The sequence below is a fragment of the Lissotriton vulgaris genome, chromosome 4_1 (assembly GCF_964263255.1).
Source record: "Lissotriton vulgaris chromosome 4_1, aLisVul1.2, whole genome shotgun sequence".
Taxonomy (NCBI): domain Eukaryota; kingdom Metazoa; phylum Chordata; class Amphibia; order Caudata; family Salamandridae; genus Lissotriton; species Lissotriton vulgaris.
This window is the reverse complement of record NC_141691.1, coordinates 698,172,540-698,197,116: the sequence shown is the minus strand read 5'-3', so window position 1 is coordinate 698,197,116 and position 24,577 is coordinate 698,172,540. Positions and strand designations below refer to the sequence as shown.

At 41.6% G+C, this 24,577-nt stretch overlaps 1 protein-coding gene across 2 annotated transcripts in view; it reads left to right on the top strand.

Moving 5' to 3' along the window:
* PAK1IP1 (PAK1 interacting protein 1) overlaps window positions 1–24,577 on the top strand; it is a 193,325-nt gene that overhangs the window by 28,296 nt on the left and 140,452 nt on the right. The window lies entirely within an intron of this gene.

The following is a 24,577-nucleotide window of genomic DNA, read 5'->3' as shown; positions in this document are numbered from 1 at the left end:
GCCGATTCAGGTCTGTGAACGAGCTTCACAGTGGAACAGCTTGTGCTCCGCAAGTAACAATTATCACAGCATGAGACCCCACTTATCACAGCATGTCAACAGGCGCCCCAGGCTGCTGGAGCACTCAACTATAATTAATGTGCAGTTGAGTGCTCCAGCAGTGTGGGGCGCCTCTCTGCATGCTGTGATAATTATCACTTTGGGGCCTCATGCTGTGATAATTAGGGCGGGATGCTCTATTTGCAGCACTGAACATTTTCAAAGAAGGCGAAGCAGCGACATTCATTAAAGACACTCACTCTCACCCCCTCACACCCCCTGACCCCTCACACATCTCCTCACCCTCACACCCCCTCACTCTCACACACCCTCTCACCTTCACACACCCCCTCACCCTCACACCCCCTCACCCTCACACCCCCTCACCCTCACACCCCCTCACCCTCACACCCCTCACACCCCTCACCCTCACACCCCCTCACCCTCACACTGCCTCACCCTCACACCCCCTCACACCCCTCACACACCCTCACCCTCACACCCTCACCCTCACACCCCATCACCCTCACACACCATCACCCTCACACACCATCACCCTCACACACCATCACCCTCACACACCATCACCCTCACACACCATCACCCTCACACACCATCACCCTCACACACCATCACCCTCACACACCCTCACATACCCTCACCCGCATAGCATAACAAAACATAGCATAGCATGCCGAAACACAGCATAGCACAGCATAACAAAACAAAGCATAGGATAGCAAAACAAAACATAGCATAACAAAACAAAACATAGCATAGCAAAACACAAAGCATAGCATAGCATAACAAAACACAACAAAGCATAGCATAACAAAACAAAGCATAGCAAAACAAAACATATCATAGTAAAACAAAACATAGCATAGCATAACATAAAACAAAGCAAACCATAGCATAACATAACAAAGAATAGCAAAACAAAACATAGCATAGTAAAACAAAACATAGCATAGCATAACATAACAAAACAGCAGAACAAAACAGCAGAACAAAACAGCATAACAAAACATAGCATAACATAACATAAAACAAAGCATAGCATAACAAAACAGAGAAAACACAACAAAATATAGCATAGCGTAAAACAACATAGCATAGCATAACATAACACAACAAAACAGCATAACATAACAAAACCTAGCATAACAAAACATAGCAAAACACAACAAAATATAGCATAGCATAACTAAACACAACAAAACATAGCATACATAACAAAACACAGCATTGCAAAGCATAGCAAAACATAGCATAGCGTAAGAAAACACAACAAAACATAGCATAGCATAACCAAACACAACATAGCATAGCATAACAAAACAAAGCTTAGCATAACAAAACATAGCATAACAAAGCATAGCATAACAAAGCATAGCATAGCAAAACAAAACATAGCATAACATAACAAAACAAAGCATAGGATAGCAAAACAAAACCTAGCATACCATAACAAAATATAGCATAACATAACAAAGCATAGCACAACAAAACACAACAAACCATAGCATAGCATAACAACACACAACAAAACATAGCAAACATCATAAAACATAGCATTGCAAAGCATAGCAAAACCTAGCAAAGCATAACAAAACACAAAACATAGCATAGCATAACAAAATACAACATAGCATAGCATAACAAAACACAACATAGCATAGCCTAACAAAACAATGCTTGGCATAGCATAACAAAGCATAGCATAACAAAGCATAGCATAACAAAACAGCATAGCAAAACAAAGCATAGCATATCAAAACACAACAAAGCATAGCATAACAAAACACAACAAACCATAGCATAGCATAACAAAACAAAGCATAGGATAGCAAAACTAAACGGAGCATAGCAAAACAAAGCATAGGATAGCAAAACATTGCATAACATGACAAAACATAGCATAACAAAACACAACACATAGCATAACAAAACAGCAAAACACAACAAAACATAGCACAGCAAAACAAAACATATAATAGCATAGCAAAACATAGCATAGCATAACAACATAGCATAGCATAACAAAACATAGCATAGCAAAACAAAGCATAGCATAATAAAACACAACATATAGCATAGCATAACATAGCATAGCATAGCATAGCAAAACATAGCATAGCATAACAAAACAGCATAACAAAACATGGCATAGCAAAACAAAGCATAGCATAGCAAAACACAACACAACAAAACATAGCATAGCATAACAAAACAAAGCATAGGATAGCAAAACATAGCATAGCATAATAAAACAAAGCATAACAAAACATTGCATAGCATAACAAAACATAGCATAGCAAAACGAAACACAACAACACATAGCATAACAAATCATAGCAAAACACAACAAAGCATTGCATAGCATAACAAAACAAAGCATAGGATAGCAAAAAAACATAGCATAGCATAACAAAACATAGCAAAACACAACAAAACATAGCATAACAAAACAAAACATATCATAGCCTAGCAAAACATAGCATAGCATACCAAACACAATAAAACATAGCATAGCATAGCAAAACAATGCATAGCAAAATGATAAGCGCGGCTCAAATCCACCCGAGTGACTTACCGCACTCACCTATAGTAACTCTGTAAAAAGTCAGCCGGACAGTGGAGAAGAATAAACAAGTATCTTTATTAGGCCACAAACTCCCATATGAGAGGGCCCTGTCCGACCTCACCCCTAAGAGTGCGTCGAGAGGACTGACTCTCTTCATCATAGCAGTACATTATTAATGCAACACAGTACATTAGGGTTCGCCCCCTCTGGAAAATTACTGAAACCCAGACAGAGGAACAATGTCCTCATACAGTAAGCATCTGCACCTGCTAGGGATACATCGCTATCTTTACTCAAGGCCATGGAGCTAGGCTTCTGCGTCTCTGGTGCATGAGAACATTACTGATAAGAGACTTGTTAGTTTCGGCCACAGTTAGCTGAGAAACGAAAACTGCGGTCTTAGTGAAATTCTCTATTCCTACGGGAGGGGCAGATGAGCGAGTGCGACTCGCAGGCTCAGGGTGATACACAAAATGGAGGCACACGGGCTAAGCTAAGAAAACTATTATCATCACACATATAATTGAATAATCATGTAACAAGCAAGAGTAATGCAAAAACGTGTATATATACGTACTTCATCAGTTAAGTCACATGATGCTAACTCACATATGAAAATAGAGATGGGTGAGGCATCGAAAAGTGAATACTATCAGACCCTCCTTTTAGCATCATTGGCTAACTGCAGCGGTGCATTTATTTGCCAAAAGGTAGCGCCTTCACAACCATTCTAAGGGCAGGGCATCATACTTATTCAAAAATATCATCTTCAATGAGCATCATCCAATGGGTATTAGGAAGTTCAGTAACAGTGGAGGCAGTATATTGACCAGACACCTTCTTTTGTGGTCGCAAATTCGTAGCACACATTGAGCAACATGGGGGAAGGCAGTATACACAGAGGCAACATGTCAGTAGTACGCTCACCACACCAACCAAACCCATCAATATTTTCCAACCCCAGGAGGAGAAAACATCCCAGAGCCACCCTTTTAAGGACCATGTCCCGTTATCCTGATGAAGTTCAGCCGCTAATCTATGGAGTTTCTGTACTGCTAAGTTAACAGTCGGAGCTGAGTCAGGAATATATACGCAACAAGACGTCCCGATGACGCGACAGGCCCCGCCCCTATCTGCCAGGATGACGTCAAGCACCATCCTATTCTGAATCGTAAATAATCTCATAGCCTGAATCTCAACAGACATGTTAGTCGCAATGTCTGCTTCAGTAAGTACTACCTTCTCCATCACCCTGGACAGTCGTCGAATGGCCCTACTATTAAATATCGGACCCCAGAAAGGCAAAAGACCCTTAGAGAAATCAGTCCATTGTTGTAGGGAAGTGTCTGTCTGGTCAACGTCATCTACCTGAAGTTCCCTCCTTTTACGCTGTTCTGGTGGACTGGGAAACCTACGATGAGTCTTGTGATAGTCGGAAGGTGCCACATATACGGGCGGAATCATATAAGCTAGGTAACATACCCCCCCCCCCCCCAACCCTCAGGCAACCATAAGTACCCATTGTCTCCACACACAAAGTAAATGCTGGGGGGAGTTACCAAAGACGGACTAAGGGGTAAGCGTATTGAGGCCGTTATGTTGCAAGAACTGTTGCCAACTTTAATGGGGCCCCTTCCCTCTATACAGAAAAATGGGGTCGGACCCACCACAGCCAATGGAATTAAAGACTTGACAGTGCCGTTCCCTTTAGGTGGATATCTGTAGGACAGAGAAGAATTCAACCGGAAAAAACTTTCTCTAACCTTGTCGGTATCATTTGGAGTCACAAAACGTCCCACCTTTTTCTCGCACGTCTCTATAAATGTCTGATCAAAACGTCCGTCAGTATACAGCCGTCCAGGGGAAGAGGGGGGCATAGGGCGGACTCGCATTGTTCTTGTCGAACCTCTGTCTTGCAGTCGTGGAGTCAGAAAATCTGGCTGTTGGACCTACGAGAGTATACCATCCCACACAACTATTCACAGGTGTCAATGGAAGCGCTAAAAATCTATCCTTCTTGTAAGCAGCAGAGGGCAAAAGCCCACAAACCCAACAGTCTGTGATATTGGTGGTGGCATGAGCATGGTGCAAAGTCTTTATAAAAACATTTTCTTTGTAACCTCGTCTAAGCATTTGTTCACCATAATCTACAGTAATAATGTTATGTTCAGGAATAGCAGAAGGTGTGGGTGCAAACACGTGTACAGGATAAGCCTTATCCAAGAAAAACAATATACCAAGAGTCACAAGGAAGGCAATAAGCACTATTATGATAAACACTATTTTTCCTTTTCGGGAAAGGGCCAACCAGGGGGAAGCAGGCTCACGTCTCCGAGGAGCCGCAATGGGCTGCTCCTCGTCGGGGATGGGACGGCCAAAGGGGTGCATATTAAAAATTGCAAAAATATTTAAAAAAATGGAAAAGATACACTAAAAAATAGTCCCAGACAGTCCTAAAACCGGCCAGAGGGGTTCTTCAACCCTGAAAAGGGATCTTCTCCCTGTGTCCTTCAAAGCCTCACAGGCAGGCTTTTACCGTCCATACCTTAATCCCACGTCGCTTGACAAACAGCAATTGCAACAGAGGAGCACTTAATCTGGGCCCCACACCACTCTATAGTCTCATAGAACAGAATCTTCGGCTAAACACCAGGGCTCTTACAAGTCCATCCCTACCACTAAATCTTCTTTTATAACAGAATCTCCACTAAGCCCTTCTTCCAGTGTTCAGTCCAGTACACTTTCACCTTTTTCGGGGCCGCAGATTATAGCGAGTGCTCCCTCGCACTTCAGGGTCAGCGAACAAAACAGGTGTATCTGTAGCATGAACTGGACCCTTTAATGCCTTTTCACTAGTAGCAACGGGAGTAACGGAGCTTGTTGGAGCACTTTGTTCTGCATGTGACTTTGCGTTCGTCTTTTCACCTTGCTCCTCTCCCCTCTTTGAAGCATCCGAGAAGGGGACGTATCTGGGTAATTGCTCATGTTCCTCATCAGCAATGCCTTCTCTTACCCATTTGTCGTAGGGTAACGGCAGCGGGACCTTCTTGACATGCGATGCATGCGTCCACGCCTTTCTGCCCTCCGCTCGAAGTGCGGTGCGTGTGGTCAACAGTACAAGGTGAGGTTCCGACCAGCGGGGCTCCAGGCAATTCTTCCACTGATATTTCTTGATCACGACGTAATCACCCGGTTGAATGCTGTGGCCCGGCCCCTCCGGCAACGGCTTCAGGGTGTCTGCTACCTGTGAGAGCAGTCCGCTACCTGCGCCTCGACTCGGCGTTGACATCTTCTGACTAGGGGTGGTGCTAGCTGAAACAGTAGGGAGTGCTAGAGAAAATTGGGAGGGAGCGGGTGAACTGGCCGGGAGTAAAGAAACGAGGGGCGTCGAGGAGGAGGGGGAGGCAGAAATCGCTGCGCCAGGTTGGTGCGGGGCACTTGCTTGTGAACCCGGAACCCCACTAGTAGAGGCGGGAGCTGGTAGAGTGGGATACAATGACTGCGGGGCATAAGGAGGAGGGGGTCGAGTACTCAAAATGTCTTCCATCTCATCCTGTTCATCCTCTCGTACTACGTAACTTTTATTTTCTTTCAACCTGCAAAGCCTATCTGCGTGCTCCAAACGTTGCTCATTCTCATTCTTTGTGTGTTCTCTTGCTTTCTGCGCCATTGTCTGTGCTGACCTTTTAAGAGCCGCCTTCTCTTCTCTCAACTTACGTTCCCTGACTTCCTTCTGCCATACTCTTAAAGAATCGAACATGCTTTGACGGCTACGCTTAGCAAACAATTTATCTTGCAAATAATCCAATTTAGCTGCCTCGAATGAACCTGTCAAGGGCCATTGTAAATCCACATTGTCAGCGGTATATCGGTGCCATAAAGTGCCAAACAAGATCGGGGGCAATCCATGCTTGATATACATATCAAAGTTTGGAGTGCCCTCAAGAGGTGCAGGTTGACTCTTAGCCAATCTAGAATCTGATACACGACAACAACACCCAAAACATCGTAACTTACTGAAACACGGCATCTTTACTCTGATGTAAAATAAAACACTTCCTCATGAAATTCATCACCTTGAATCACTAGCTCGTTCACACACATATAATATACATTGGGGAACCATACACACACATACACATCCTACACATATAAATCCTTCCAAACACGTGTTACCAAATGGGACAAGGCCCGTCGACCAAGTCCTGGGGAACCTGGACCCTACCGCAGACCGAACAGTACACTAACTGTTCTAAGGATGGAGAACACATCCGCCACCCGAGCGGCACTATGGGTCACTGCGCACTTTACCACAGGAGACCCAGGACTCACCTCCACTGAACCACCACTCTAGGAGTTCAGGGTAAGTTCCGGAGTCTACCCGTAATGAGCCACGCCTTCACCACAGTACCACCCGGTCGGATTACTACAAACAATATACACAAATATTCTCCCAACCTAGTTAAGTCTGTCAGAGCGCCTACTCACACTCTGAGTTCCCCGGAGCACACTGGCTCCTCAAACCATTGGAGACACCCTAGTCTCCCGGAGCACTCCAGCTCCTCCAACAATCACAGGTGGACCACTCACCTTCCGTACGCGGTACCGACCTCTACCGTTCTCCACCTCCGGCTGCCAAGACCAACACGGTCAGCTCCAGGTTCCGCCTTCTGGACCCCGGCATAAGATCCGAACCGGGACCTCTCCCGATCAGCAGGGTGGGGCAGCGCTGCGAGAACCAAGCTCGTCAACAAATGGGTACCCGGACCCACCGTGCCGACCAGCGGGTCCCCGGTCTTCTGCTACCCCCCTACGGGTGAGAAAGATCTTTATTGCGGGGTCCCTGTTCGGGCGCCATCTGATAAGCGTGGCTCAAATCCACCCGAGTGACTTACCGCACTCACCTATAGTAACTCTGTAAAAAGTCAGCCGGACAGTGGAGAAGAATAAACAGAGTATCTTTATTAGGCCACAAACTCCCATATGAGAGGGCCCTGTCCGACCTCACCCCTAAGAGTGCGTCGAGAGGACTGACTCTCTTCATCATAGCAGTACATTATAATGCAACACAGTGCATTAGGGTACGCCCCCTCTGGAAAATTACTGAAACCCAGACAGAGGAACAATGTCCTCATACAGTAAGCATCTGCACCTGCGAGGGATACATCGCTATCTTTGCTCAAGGCCGCGGAGCTAAGCCTCAGCGTCTCTGGTGCATGAGAACATTACTGATAAGAGACTTGTTAGTTTCGGCCACAGTTAGCTGAGAAACGAAAACTGCTGTCTTAGTGAAATTCTCTATTCCTACGGGAGGGGCAGATGAGCGAGTGCGACTCGCAGGCTCAGGGTGATACACAAAATGGAGGCACACGGGCTAACCTAAAAGAACTAATATCATCACACATATAATTGAATAATCATGTAACAAGCAAGAGTAATGCAAAAACGTGTATATATACGTACTTCATCAGTTAGTCACATGATGCTAACTCACATATGAAAATAGAGATGGGTGAGGCATCGAAAAGTGAATTCTATCAAAAACAATGCACAACACACACAACCACACAACCACGCACACACAACCACAAACACAACTATCTATCTATTTATCTATCCATCTATCTATCTATCAATCTATTGCCCTCACTCTATCTGTCTATCGATCTATCGCCTTCACTCTAACTGTCTATCTATCACCCTCACTCTATCTATCGCCCTCACTCTATCTATCTATCGCCCTCACTCTATCTGTCTGTCTATCTATCTATCGGCCTCACTCTATCTATCACCCTCACTCTATCGCCCTCACTCTATCTATCTATCGCCCTCACTCTATCTATCTATCGCCCTCACTCTATCTTGCTATTGCCCTCACTCTATCTTGCTATTGCCCTCACTCTATCTATCTATCTATCTATCTATTGCCCTCACTCTATCTTGCTATTGCCCTCACTCTATCTTGCTATTGCCCTCACTCTATCTTGCTATTGCCCTCACTCTATCTATCTATCTATCCATCTATCTATCTTTCTATCACCTTCACTCTATCTATCGCCCTCTATCTATCTATCGCCCTCACTCTATCTATCTATCGCCCTCACTCTATCTATCTAATCGCCCTCACTCTATCTGTCTGTCTATCTATCTATCTATCGCCCTCACTCTATCTATCTATCTATCTATCTATCTATTGCCCTCTCTATCTATCTATCGCCCTCACTCTATCTATCTCCCTCACTCTATCTATCTGCCTCACTCTAGCTATCAATCAATCTATCTTTTGCCCTCACTCTATCTTTTGCCCTCACTCTATCTATCTATCACCCTCACTCTATCTATCTATCACCCTCACTCTATCTATCTATCTATCACCCTCACTCTATCTATCTATCTATCTATCTATCTATCTATCTATCTATTGCCCTCACTATCTATCTCCCTCACTCTATCTCCCTCACTCTATCTCCCTCACTCTATCTCCCTCACTCTATCTCCCTCACTCTATCTCCCTCACTCTATCTCCCTCACTCTATCTCCCTCACTCTATCTCCCTCACTCTATCTCCCTCACTCTATCTCCCTCACTCTATCTCCCTCACTCTATCTCCCTCACTCTATCTCCCTCACTCTATCTCCCTCACTCTATCTCCCTCACTCTATCTCCCTCACTCTATCTCCCTCACTCTATCTCCCTCACTCTATCTCCCTCACTCTATCTCCCTCACTCTATCTCCCTCACTCTATCTCCCTCACTCTATCTCCCTCACTCTATCTCCCTCACTCTATCTCCCTCACTCTATCTCCCTCACTCTATCGCCCTCACTCTATCGCCCTCACTCTATCGCCCTCACTCTATCGCCCTCACTCTATCGCCCTCACTCTATCGCCCTCACTCTATCGCCCTCACTCTATCTCCCTCACTCTATCTCCCTCACTCTATCTCCCTCACTCTATCTCCCTCACTCTATCTCCCTCACTCTATCTCCCTCACTCTATCTCCCTCACTCTATCGCCCTCACTCTATCGCCCTCACTCTATCGCCCTCACTCTATCGCCCTCACTCTATCGCCCTCACTCTATCGCCCTCACTCTATCTATCGCCCTCACTCTATCTATCGCCCTCACTCTATCTATCGCCCTCACTCTATCTATCGCCCTCACTCTATCTATCGCCCTCACTCTATCTATCGCCCTCACTCTATCTATCGCCCTCACTCTATCTATCGCCCTCACTCTATCTATCGCCCTCACTCTATCTATCGCCCTCACTCTATCTATCGCCCTCACTCTATCTATCGCCCTCACTCTATCTATCGCCCTCACTCTATCTATCGCCCTCACTCTATCTATCGCCCTCACTCTATCTATCGCCCTCACTCTATCTATCGCCCTCACTCTATCTATCGCCCTCACTCTATCTATCGCCCTCACTCTATCTATCGCCCTCACTCTATCGCTCGCCCTCACTCTATCGCTCGCCCTCACTCTATTTATCTATCATTCTATCTATCTATTTATCTAGATACTGATCGCCATCACTCTATCGATCTGCTAGCTATCTATCGCCCTCACTCTATCTATCGCCCTCTATCTATTTATCTATCATTCTATCTATCTATTTATCTAGATACTGATCGCCATCACTCTATCGATCTGCTAGCTATCTATCGCCCTCACTCTATCTATCGCCCGCCCTCACTCTATCTATCGCCCGCCCTCACTCTATCTATCGCCCGCCCTCACTCTATCTATCGCCCGCCCTCACTCTATCTATCGCCCGCCCTCACTCTATCGCCCGCCCTCACTCTATCTATCGCCCGCCCTCACTCTATCTATCGCCCGCCCTCACTCTATCTATCGCCCGCCCTCACTCTATCTATCGCCCGCCCTCACTCTATCTATCGCCCGCCCTCACTCTATCTATCGCCCGCCCTCACTCTATCTATCGCTCGCCCTCACTCTATCTATCGCTCGCCCTCACTCTATCTATCGCTCGCCCTCACTCTATCTCCCTCACTCTATCGCCCTCACTCTATCGCCCTCACTCTATCGCCCTCACTCTATCTCCCTCACTCTATCTCCCTCACTCTATCTCCCTCACTCTATCTCCCTCACTCTATCTCCCTCACTCTATCTCCCTCACTCTATCTCCCTCACTCTATCTCCCTCACTCTATCGCCCTCACTCTATCGCCCTCACTCTATCGCCCTCACTCTATCGCCCTCACTCTATCGCCCTCACTCTATCGCCCTCACTCTATCGCCCTCACTCTATCGCCCTCACTCTATCGCCCTCACTCTATCGCCCTCACTCTATCGCCCTCACTCTATCGCCCTCACTCTATCGCCCTCACTCTATCGCCCTCACTCTATCGCCCTCACTCTATCGCCCTCACTCTATCGCCCTCACTCTATCGCCCTCACTCTATCGCCCTCACTCTATCGCCCTCACTCTATCGCCCTCACTCTATCGCCCTCACTCTATCGCCCTCACTCTATCGCCCTCACTCTATCGCCCTCACTCTATCTATCGCCCTCACTCTATCTATCGCCCTCACTCTATCTATCGCCCTCACTCTATCTATCGCCCTCACTCTATCTATCGCCCTCACTCTATCTATCGCCCTCACTCTATCTATCGCCCTCACTCTATCTATCGCCCTCACTCTATCTATCGCCCTCACTCTATCTATCGCCCTCACTCTATCTATCGCCCTCACTCTATCTATCGCCCTCACTCTATCTATCGCCCTCACTCTATCTATCGCCCTCACTCTATCTATCGCCCTCACTCTATCTATCGCCCTCACTCTATCTATCGCCCTCACTCTATCTATCGCCCTCACTCTATCTATCGCCCTCACTCTATCTATCGCCCTCACTCTATCTATCGCCCTCACTCTATCTATCGCCCTCACTCTATCTATCGCCCTCACTCTATCTATCGCCCTCACTCTATCTATCGCCCTCACTCTATCTATCGCCCTCACTCTATCTATCGCCCTCACTCTATCTATCGCCCTCACTCTATCTATCGCCCTCACTCTATCTATCGCCCTCACTCTATCTATCGCCCTCACTCTATCTATCGCCCTCACTCTATCTATCGCCCTCACTCTATCTATCGCCCTCACTCTATCTATCGCCCTCACTCTATCTATCGCCCGCCCTCACTCTATCTATCGCCCGCCCTCACTCTATCTATCGCCCGCCCTCACTCTATCTATCGCCCGCCCTCACTCTATCTATCGCCCGCCCTCACTCTATCTATCGCCCGCCCTCACTCTATCTATCGCCCGCCCTCACTCTATCTATCGCCCGCCCTCACTCTATCTATCGCCCGCCCTCACTCTATCTATCGCCCGCCCTCACTCTATCTATCGCCCGCCCTCACTCTATCTATCGCCCGCCCTCACTCTATCTATCGCCCGCCCTCACTCTATCTATCGCCCGCCCTCACTCTATCTATCGCCCGCCCTCACTCTATCTATCGCCCGCCCTCACTCTATCGCTCGCCCTCACTCTATCGCTCGCCCTCACTCTATTTATCTATCATTCTATCTATCTATTTATCTAGATACTGATCGCCATCACTCTATCGATCTGCTAGCTATCTATCGCCCTCACTCTATCTATCGCCCTCTATCTATTTATCTATCATTCTATCTATCTATTTATCTAGATACTGATCGCCATCACTCTATCGATCTGCTAGCTATCTATCGCCCTCACTCTATCTATCGCCCTCTATCTATTTATCTATCATTCTATCTATCTATTTATCTAGATACTGATCGCCATCACTCTATCGATCTGCTAGCTATCTATCGCCCTCACTCTATCTATCGCCCTCTATCTATTTATCTATCATTCTATCTATCTATTTATCTAGATACTGATCGCCATCACTCTATCGATCTGCTAGCTATCTATCGCCCTCACTCTATCTATCGCCCTCCCTCTATCTATCTATCTATCTATCTATCTATCTATCTATCCCACTCACTCTATCGCATCACCACAGCATCACTCAGCGCCACCACAGCATCAATCTGTGCAACCATTCAACAACAACTGGATCAAATATGTTCTCTTAATGTTTCAAGCTTTATTACAAATGTCACAAAAAGAGGTTAGTATTCCACTTCTGTTCTTGGATTTTCGTCACAATAAAATACACTGAACATATTCTTCACAAAACTAATTTACAAAAGTTTAAGCTTTTGCCATTATAAATTACAATAAATTTTATTTAAGTATTAATTATTAAAAAAATTATAAGCCATTGTTATTTGTAATATCAATACATCCAAGTCACGTGAATACAGCACATATTGCATTACAAATGCTATAGGTGTCACAAGTTATAACTATTGGCACTGTAATTGACAAAGCTATTATTTTTGCTATTTTCAAAACCTTCACATAAATAAAAAATGTATCATTTACAATACCAATAGCTCAAACTTTCCTAATGCGAGACCTTATGCATTGCAAATGCTTGTTAGATTTGGGACACACCTAGTTTGCAATTGATTTGAAACTCATAGCACCACTTAAAATTAGCCTGTGTTTTCTAGAATACAGCGTTCTAGTATTCAAAGAAAAATAACCGGCTTTGCTGAGCACCTAACCGGCATTTGAAAATTTCCATGGTGTTGGCATGGTTTCTTTTTCTTTTTATATAGTGCGAACTCGACCTGAAGGTATCAGAGCGCTTGAGCACCAGCTGCATCACAGACTGACTTATTCATGTTTAAGGCATGGGGAGATTACGTGATTTGCGCAGAGTCAGGGGATGTTTGAGCGTCCCTATCGAGACTTGCATCTTCTGTGTTTTCAAGATCAGCTTCCCTAGCCATTATGCCACACTCTCTCCCTCTAAGATAGCTAAGTGAACTGAATGCCTGCCTTAAGTAAGGAAAAATGTTACTGTGTTTGAAAAGCTAGGTTTTGCTCTTGTGTGTAAAGAGGTCTCGTTTCAAGCACCATTTAATTGTTTCCTCAAATGCTTGTTGCGTTGGGTGGGGGAGTGGAAGGTTTAAAGTCCCTGACACATTCTTGCAATTCGGAGCATATATCCGGCACAAATGCTCCTTAGTTAAAACATGGCTCATCCCTGCATTGCTTTACATCGCTATGAAGTTACCCCAAAGGGACTGGTGTAAGTAAGGGCTTTGCCTTACCTCCAGTTGACAGGTATGTTTATGGTCTGAAAACAAACTGAAGGCTGTAGATTCAGCCACCGCTTAATATGGGCTTAAACCCTCTTACGTTGTTATTTGCAGGGCTGCACGTCACTGCATAGAGAACATTTGGTTCAAAGATGTGAGGCTCCTCCTCTACGCACTCATTTTTTAATTGGTTCGGAGCCTCCTGCGTGATATGCAATATGCACTGCGATGCATGTGGAGAACCGATCAACCAAGTTTATGTAAGGTCACAAGAACATAGTAATATTGTTTTTAGACTTAATCTTCCCTATTCATGACGGGTTGAATGCTTGTTGCATTCTGGGTGTTTGAGTCTATAACAGTAAAGCTCCGGATTGTAATGTATTGTATGTAGGCAAACTGTCAGGAATGGGCGCCTATCAGATCATATTGCTGCATCGCTCACCAGTCACTCAGATTTCCTTTTTTCGACCCAATTACACTATTCTTGTGTACCCCACGCATGGCACAAAACAATAGAAATAACGTAGACATTTAAAACAAGCATTTGCAATGCAATAGGTCTCACAATTGCAAAAGTTTGAGCTTTTGACATTGTTAATGATCATGCATTTTAGTTATGTGTTGGTTTTTAAAACATAAATAAAAGGCATTATCATTGAAAAATGCCAATAGCTCAAACTCTTGCAAATGCGAGACCTATTGCATTGTAAATGCTTGTTATTCTTTAACCCTTTCCATGCTCATGACGAGCTCAGCTCGTCATGAGACACAGTGGAGCTGTGCTGATGACGAGCTGAGCTCGTCATGAAATGATGTAAATCTGAAGTCTTCAGCACCGGAGGGGAAAATGTGCAGCAGCGATGTGGTTAATTACTAATATTGTAGCATGTTTTTCCCATTTATTAAAGCTGTCCTACATCACTTGTCTGACCTTTTTCTCAAACAACATTGCTGCAAATATTGAATTATATCTAGATCAAATGAACCGTCCAGCGGGCATCTCAAATCCTCATTTCCCTTAGTATATCGATGCCACAGTCTGTTCCACAAGTTCACACCTGACCCATATTTTGTATTCATGTTCCATGCAGGACTACCCTCAACTGGGGCTGGTTGGGACTCATCCAGGCGTGGACTTCTGAAACTGCAACACCACTGCGAAATATATTTCATTATTTATTTTATTTTATTTATTTTGAACGTTTTATAGAGTGCGAACAAGATCCTTGCGGATATCGGAGCGCTTTACATTGAGCACCATTCGATATAAGTACAAATAAATGTCGGACAACAAATTCACGTATACATAACATGTCGTGTAAAAGCAGTATGGTACATAACAGGAAACGGGCACAATGCTTCAAGTCAGGGTCAGTTTAGTTCAGTCTTTAAACAAGGTGAAAAAGTGGGAGCTGTTGATCTCATAGTATGATTAGTCTTAGATCAGGTGTATTTTGCCTGTGGGTAGCTGTGGTCAGGTTGGGTGTGTGATTAGGTGCAGGTATGACTACTGATGGGGGCTGTGTTGTGCGTGTTGGTGGGTAAGTTGTGGGTGTAGATGGTGATCCAGCGCTCTGACTGAAAACCTGTCTCAAAAACGCTACCTAACTCATCAATACTCGCCATTAATCATATAACACAAATGAAGGCCCATAATACCAATGAGACAATTTTTGAGCAACTGAATCATGTGGTGTGATTAATTAAAACTATTCACATATTATTTACTATATTCTATACAACTGCAGTTTATCTTTCTTTACCATGGTTTTAACATTTATTAATCAAACCACTAAAGGCGATTGGATCAACTGATGGAAACTAGACCATGAATAAACAAGACTAGCTTGTCTTTTCAAATCTAATTTTATTAACTATATTCTTCATAAGAAAAAGCATTTACGTTTTAGAATCTTTATTTTATAAGCAAATAAGAAAGCAGCATTTTAATATGGAAATGAATTAATAAACTGACATTTTCAAAGCAAGCTCAGAAACCTGAAATATTAGCAGAATAACAGTTTCCATTCCCTAAATCTATTTCCCTGACTATTTCTTGCTCCATCTGAAAAGGAAAAGATCATTAAAGTCTGCTGTCCTTACATGCGCCAAAAGTCCAACAGCATGTCATGTCATTCGGAAAGAGTTTTTTCCCTGCTCATAGTGTCCGGTTTTATACCTTTCTCTCTAGCTATACTTTCTACATTTTACATTCTTTTTAAGTAAATCTGAGCTTTTCATTGGCTGTCCTGTGTCAGTCCACGATAAAATGTATTAGGTCATCTCCGATTCTTGACCAAGTCCAGGCTTCAAAAAAGCCCTATTGTCTGTCGTTTCCACATCTCTCTGCTTCCTCAAGAAAGTAACTTTTTCCTCGAGTTTCGAACGTTTACTTCCTAATCTTGGCAAACGCTTTAATTTCCTGTCCTTGAGCCTTTTCTCCTTGAGCACGTTCAACACAACCAAAGAACTGCTTTTTCAAATAACGATGACAGTGCGGTAAAAAACTTCACAGCTACGCATGTGCAAAGGCTTCACTCTGGACAGGTTTTGCGTCTGCAGCTCTGTCAGCCATCTTTTCTGAACCACCTTTAGGCCTCACTTTGGAAACTATTATTAAACAAACACAAGACATCAATCAATTAAAGAATTGGGACCCATTCTGTTACCGACCCCCTTTACTAATTAACCCTGTTAATTATGTTACCTAGCAAAAGCACAATCAAGCAGCATTATAAATACTTTTCCTTCAGGAACTACACGAACTCCATGAGCTTTTGTCACGGAAAAGACATAACATAAGCACACAAAATAAGCACATGCCATTAGTTAAACAGCGGCATTTAATACTGACAAAGACAATAGACAAGGTTAGTTTATTATTATTTTCTTTGCGTATGCAACATAAAGCACATTAGTTTATCCCGCGTATATTGATAAATGTATTCTTAAACTATGTTGATTAGTAATTTCACCACAAGCTTATTAATTTAATTACTATTATGGGAGATTAACTTCACAAGATTGAACAAAATTTTGTTCTTCACCTTGCTTCATCAACTCCCTCATCTGGTGATTTCTAAATCACCAAATAATACCCAAAATGTATAAATTTTCAACCCTTGAACATGTTTTGGACTTTCTTAATATTAGTATTTCTAAACTTTAGATTCATCTGATTTTCTGCATTTTTCATATTGAGTTCTCCGAAACTCCTCTAATTATATTTCTTTTTCTTTTCTTAGTTTGCAAATTCTTTTCTTTTCTATTACGTTCTGAAAAACTTTCGTCTTCTAAGGGTTCAACTTCATTATGTAACTCAGTAATATTCTTTATTTACATTTCTATATTCTAACTCGTATTCTTTATATACATTTCTATATTCTGACTCGTCAGGTATGTAAGTACAACAATGTTGAACATGCAAAATTCCACAGACTCCACCCGCTTTTGCCAGCAAAATGTCTAGGGCAAGACTATTTTGCATCACCATAATTCTCATAGCAATAAGCTCTGTATTCACTAATTGAAATCCACTTGCAGTATCTGTTGGCAATCTATCAACAATTGTAGACATTCTTCTGATTTTGTTTGCATTCAGGGTTATTCCTACCGTAGGTATTAATGCACCAAATATATCACCCATTATTTCTGTAAAGCTTTCCCTTCTAAATCTATTCAAGTGATTGCTAATTTCAAATGAACCCTTTACATTTATATCTACATGAAAACATTTTGGAAAAACTAAACCTACATAGCGAATCCCATACCAGTGGTCCGGGAGATTGTAATAAGCCTTATTCCCACAAACAAAATAAATTCCAGGAAAAATTGGATCTTTGCCTCCTTTAAATCCGCAACCCCCTATAATGCGATAAGTATCTTCACATTGACTTGCACCTACAAAATAATTATCAAACAAAGTATGATCTCTTCTTATACAAAATTTTCCACTAACATGTTTATCTATATGAATTGCAACATTTTCATTTCTACCATTGAGCTTTTCATCTTCCATCTGCCCAAATTTAGATTTGGTAGGTTTCAACATTTCATTTAGCTTGTAAATTGCCCTTCTCTCTTCCACCATATTTAAGAACGTTTTCTCTTCTGTTCTCAATTTACATGTTAAATTATTTCTAAAAGCATACTCATAAGTGAGTTCACTAGTCACTAGGAAAAATTCCCTCATCTGTTTAGCATGTTTCACTTTATTCAAGCTATCTACAACTTTTAAATTTGCAAAAATCTCATCAAAATCCGAATAGTAATATTCCAAACGTCCAGTTTGATAAAACAAACTAGCTATTGCACTACATGTTATGCCATAAGTAAGAGGACGTTTAAATTCAAAAGGTGCTACAAGGGACTTTATTTCAAGAAAGATAAATCTCAGTTAGGAGTTGCACAGACGTATCACACTCCAGTGTATAAACAGAATATCACAATCAAAAGTTATGTTAGAGTGAATCAAAGGAAGGAAGAGAGAACACACGGAGGAAGTAAATCTTATTCCAAAGAAATTTATGTTGTATCAAATAAAAATGGGAAAACAAATAAAAAGAAATCAAATTGAAGCAAAAAAGTTATGAACAGAGGTATGTATCACATCTACTCATCAGTTCACAACTAAACATCAACTCCTACATAAAGTCAAATACAACCAAATTCATTAATTAACAATGATCATATGTTGGTGCCAACGCAACGCTTCTGGAGATGATGGAAGTGTCGACGTTTCGGTCTAGTATGCAGTCATCATGTAGACCATCAGGACAAAATTATTCATTGCTGGGACAACCCCCTGAAATTTCGCATAAGTTAGCTTCTAGTAGTAATACACAGTGAGAGATGTGGGAATAGATTTCCAATCACTGTAATGGGATCAGAAAAACAGCGTGTGAAAGTTTGCTAATGTTAGAATACAATACGGCCAGTTACTCTGTACTCGGCGTAGTTGTGAGAGTTTAAATCAATGGCTTGAAGCAATGCAGCGTACAGCGTCGGCATGCCGGGTCAGGAATTGACGAAACAAGTAGCACCTTTTGATTTTAAACGTCCAGTGCCCAAGCCTACAAGGGTTTATTGGGTTTCCCTTGCCTATATCACATAAGTAAGAGGAAGCATATTATACGTAACACCTTCAGACACAGAAGTAGGTAACTTCACACAAACATAGCAATCTTTTGCGTCCATCACCTTAACATATTCAGATAAAAGTCTTGAAAAGGTATTACTAGAAAAATCTCCCACACATCTATCTTGATGAATCTCTGGTTTGTGTACAATAATTTTATCAATCTTATCAACTTTATCATGATTACCCATAACTTTACTAGTCATGTTAGTTTTGTACATCTCTTTATCTATTCCAAAAGGAAAAATGACAGCTAAAATTAACCAAACTAAAATTATCAGGATTACACATATTGAAGACAATTTGCAACATCTTTTGAAAATTGAGCATCTCGAATTATTATTAGTAGAAGGCATCATTACTAAATAAAAAATAAAAAATTACTAAATATACTCCCCTTTTTTTTTTTTTAACTGGTAACTTTATTTTCTAACAGCTTTTCTTCGACCTAATGTCATACATCAATGTGTTTTCCAGCTAACACAATTTCTTCAACCTTGTGTCACCTAATGAACAAAATCATTATCACTTGCATCATCTAAATTTCTTTGACTACTATTAACTTCTACTACTGGTGGAATTATAATATAAGTCCACTCAGGTGATTTGTACTTCTGATTTGGCTTTATCACTCTTATTGCTCTGCTGTTTATCCCTTCTATTTTCTTTCCTGCTTGTTTTTTCTTATTTGAGTCTTCTTCGACTTGTGATCTCATTCACCTGCTCTTTTGCTTTATTCACTAATTTATATTTTAGGCCTTCGTTTTCATTTGGCCAATTATCTCCTTTTCTTGTTAATTTCCTTTTCAGTTCCGCCAAATTATACACCACTCTCCAAGCTCTTTTCCTTGAACTTTTTATTCTTGATTCATCTCCACTATCATCTGTTTCACTTTCTGTGTTATCAGCTGATTCTTTAATAATCTGTTTTATTGTATCAGATTCTTCTTTAGATTCAGGTACTTTTCTACTCCGCAGTTTCACTCTGTTAGGAACAACATCCTTATAGCTGGTACTTGGAATTACCTCCTCTTCTTCTTCCTCAATTACTTCCAATTCACCAGTTTCAGAATTTTCGTTCCTGCTTCCAGGGCTTCCAATCTGCCTTTCAATACTCTCCTGATCTTGATCTTGAATCACTAATTGTTCAGTTTCCTTTTCTGCTTCTTGTTCTAGCAGATCTTCATCATTTTCATTTTCTTCAGAATCTTGTATTACAATCTCTTCATTTTCTGCTTCATTCACATTTGAATTTTCCAGATGTCGACTTTCTTGTCAATCTTCAGGATCTGGATTTCTTTCGGGTTCTTCTTCTGAATCTGAATCAGCTGTTGTTTCACCTTCGTCTGGATTCTCAGGTGCTGGCACACGTATGGTATGACTAGCATGAATCTATCTCTTCAATCCCCTACACTTTACTGCATTTGTTGTGACTAATATATCACCTGTCTTGCCTTCTGCCACCTAGGTACTAGGCAATTTCTTCTTCGATGTACTTTTGTCCTTACCCAGTCTCCCGGTAACAGATCATGAGCTTGTTCTTTCTCTTTTGTAATTACTTCAGTTCCCACCTGATGGAACACAGAAGTCACCACATCAGATAGATTTTTGCAGTAATCCATAATGATGCTTTCATTAATGCTCAACAGTTTATCAACTGGAACAAATGCTTGCCTCATGACCCTGCCCATTAAAATTTTGTGAGGACTCAATCCTGTTTTTCTATCTGGAAAGCTTCTCAAAGACATCAAAACAAGTGGAAGTGCATCTGTCCACTTCATTCCTGTTGCTAAACACATCTTTGCTATTCTGTTTTTTATTGTACCATTCAATTGTTCAACAACACCTGATGCTTCTGATCTGTAAGCACAATGTAATTTTTGCTTTATATCCAATGCTTCACAAATCAATTTTAGCAATCTGTTTTCAAAATGTGTACCACGATCTGTTTCGATCGTCACCGGAAATCCATACCTTGGTATGATTTCTCTCAAAAGCAATTTTGCCACAGTAATTGAATCATTGTGAAGTGTTGGAAATGCTTCAACCCATCTTGAAAACAAACCGATTATCACCAAGACATATCTGAGTTTGTTGTGAGGTGGCATGTCAATGAAGTCCAGCTGTATTCTGGTCAATGGACCCCCCTCCCGTCCTATAGTTCCCATGTTCACAACAGGTTTTCAGTTTGTATTGATCTGTTGACAAATAAGACACCTTTGGCAAAAAGATTCTGCAATTATTCTGAATTTTGGATTGTACCATATCTGCCTAAATAATCTAATCATTGAATCTCTACCAATATGTCCTGGACCATGGTACATGCGTGCCATGTCAGAAATCATACTATTTGGCATTACTGGTCTGTCATCTTGGTAAACCCAAACCTCATTCTCTTCTCTTTGTCTGTATCCTGCTTTTAACCATGTGTTTTTCTCCTCATCATTAGCCTCATCTTGCAACTGTTTTACTCCCTGCCAAGTCTCAACTACAGATGTTAGCATAAGTGAGTTCAAAACATGTTCATTTTCTTTATCCCGATTAATGGACACATTTTGTTTTGCACAGAATTTTGCTATTGAGTCAGCGTATGAGTTTCCTTTTGTTATGTAATCTTCACCTTTTTTGTGTGCTGTGCACTTTACTACTGCAATTTTTTCTGGAAGCTGATTTCCATCAATCAATCTTTTAATCAACTGAGCATTTCTTATTGGTGATCCCGCAGAAGTTAAATAACATTTTTGAGACCAGAGCTGGCCATAGTCATGGACTACACCATAACCATATTGACTATCAGTCACTATGGTAATTTTTAGCTCTTTTCCCAATTCACATGCACAAATCAAAGCAATTAATTCTGCTACTTGAGCTGAACGAATTCCTTTGAGACAGGAAGCCTCAATCACATCTGCAACTGTACATACTGAATATGCTGCACTCAGAACACCTTCATCTGTTCTTAAGCATGAACCATCAACAAATAAAACATAATCGGATTCAGCTAATGGGACCTCTTTTATGTCCTGTCTCGGTTTAGTGCAATATTCTAATACATCCAAGCATTCATGATCAACCTCATCCCTGATTTCTGTTTCAGTAGTGTCAGGTAATAATGTGGAAGGATTTAAATTCACACATCTCGCAATTGAAACATTGTCCGAGCCAAGAATAACCTTTTGAGATTTTGTCAGCCTGTCATTTGTCAAATGTTGTGTTCTGCTTTTAGTGAGGAGAATTTCAACTGAGTGTGGCACATATCCTTTTACAGGAAATCCCATTATTATTCCAAACATACACTTGTTGCAGCTACTGCTTTTAAGCAACCTGGTAATGCTTTTGCAACAGGGTCAAGAACAGCTGAGAAATATGCTATTGGCTTTCTCAGTCTTCCATGTCTTTGAATCAGAACTCATAATGCACATCCTTCTCTTTCACTGCAATACAGCTCAAATTCGTTTTCATATTCAGGCATTCCTAATGCTGGAGCTTCACACAAACTTTTCTTTAACTGTTCAAAAGCTTCTAATTCAGTTTTTGTTAGGCTAATCGGGTCTTTTAGGTCTGCTTTTGTCAGTCTCTGCAGTGGCTTTGCAATTACTGAAAACCCACTAATCCATTGGCGACAATAACCTACCATTCCTAGAAACATTCTTACCTGTTTCTGTGTTTTTGGTGGTTGCATTGCTTGAATCATTTTTATTCTTTCCATTGTCACTTGTCTGACTCCCTTTGCAATTCTGTGACCAAGATATTTTACTTCTTGTTTGCAAAACTGTAATTTTGCAGGAGATACTTTATGTCCCTCATCTGCCAGATGATTTAAAAGAGTAATGGTATCTGTTACACAATTATCTCTTGTTTTATGCAGCCACAAGGAGGTCATCAATATACTGCACTAACGTAGATTTTCCTGGTAAATCTAGATTTTCCAATGATTTCTTTAGCAATTGATTAAAAATAGATGGACTCTCAGTGTACCCTTGAGGGATTCAACACCATGCTAGAATACGCTCTTTGAACCGGAACACAAAAATTTGTTGACTTTCTGGATGCAATGGAACAGTAAAAAATGCATTACACAAATCCATAACTGTATACCATTCTGCATCATGCGGAATCTGATATAGAATTACCGCTGGGTTTGGTACAACTGGGCAACATGGAACAACAATCTTATTTAATCTTTCTCAGGTCCTGAACAATTCTGAAAGTTCCATTTGGCTTTTTAATTCCCATAATTGGTGAATTACATGGACTACTCTCAATTTCTTTTAGAACTTCTTGTTTTATGAATTTGTCTATTACAGGGGTAACACCTTCAATGACTTCTGCTTTCTTTTTATACTGAGGAATGTTTGGATAATCTGCTCCTTGTTTTACGGATATTTTTACTGGGTCTACATTTTTCATCAAACCCATTTCATCTCCAGTGAAATCCCAAATTTTTACATTCACTGTGTCTTTTAATTCTTCAGGTAGATTATTCTTATCAAACACAGGGAATAATTTACTTTCTTCTGCCTCAACCATTGACACTGTTAATTTGTAAAGCCCATCTTCTTCTGGAGTTTGAAGCTCTATACCATCCGGTGAGCAATATATTGCACAATTCATTTTACATAAAATATCCCTATCTAATAAATTTACAGGACTGCTATCACAAACTACAAATCTATGCATGTCTTTAAATTTACCTATTTCAACTTCAACTGGTTCAGTTAAATCAGTTTTTATTTGCTGATTAGCTACACCTACTACTTGGATTTTGTCTCCAGAGAGAGGAAGGTTTTCTATTTCCACTGATCTAACAGTAGAACGGGTAGCACCTGTATCCACTAGGAAAGTAATTTCTACATCATTCACTTTACCATTTACAAATGGACCAGATTGATCTACCTCAAGAGTGGCTCCAAGCACACACTCTTCCTCCTCTCTCAGGCACCGTCAGAAGTAATCATCAGATTCACTCCCACCATCTTCTTTCAAGCAATATTGTTGACACATTCGACACATTCACTCTTGGCGATCTGTTTACCTGTTCACCTCCGCTGAATCCTGTTTCTGCACTGTATCTCTGCACATTTACACAGTTTGGAAGTGGCAGTTGTGGTAACTGACTTTGCTGAATCACTACCTGTCGCTGTAGCTGTTGCTGCTGATTTATCTCATTCTGTATCTGTGGATTTAATGATGCATTTTTTAAATGATTTTTGGGCGGATTCTTACATTCACGCTTCCAGTGTCCAATTTCGCCACAATTAAAACATGGGAGTTTCTTTTTTAACTCTTTTATATTTTCCATCCATTTTGGTTTAATATAATTACTTTTAAATTTCCCTTGATTCTGATCAACATTTTTATTTCCCAAAGTTGCTATTTGTTGTTCAGCCACTTTTATCTGTGCCCACATAGCCTTTTCTTTTAACCCCTTCCCTGCTCATGACGAGCTCAGCTCGTCATGAGGCACAGTGGAGCTGTGCTGATGACGAGCTGAGCTCGTCATAAAAAAGGAGAATAGCAATTTCCAGCACAGGCTGGGAATTGCCTTAGCAGCCAAGGTGTTAACTTCTTTTGTTTAGCATCTATTTCATCACTAATTTTGTGCTTTTCTCAAGATATCATCTACTGTGTGTGAT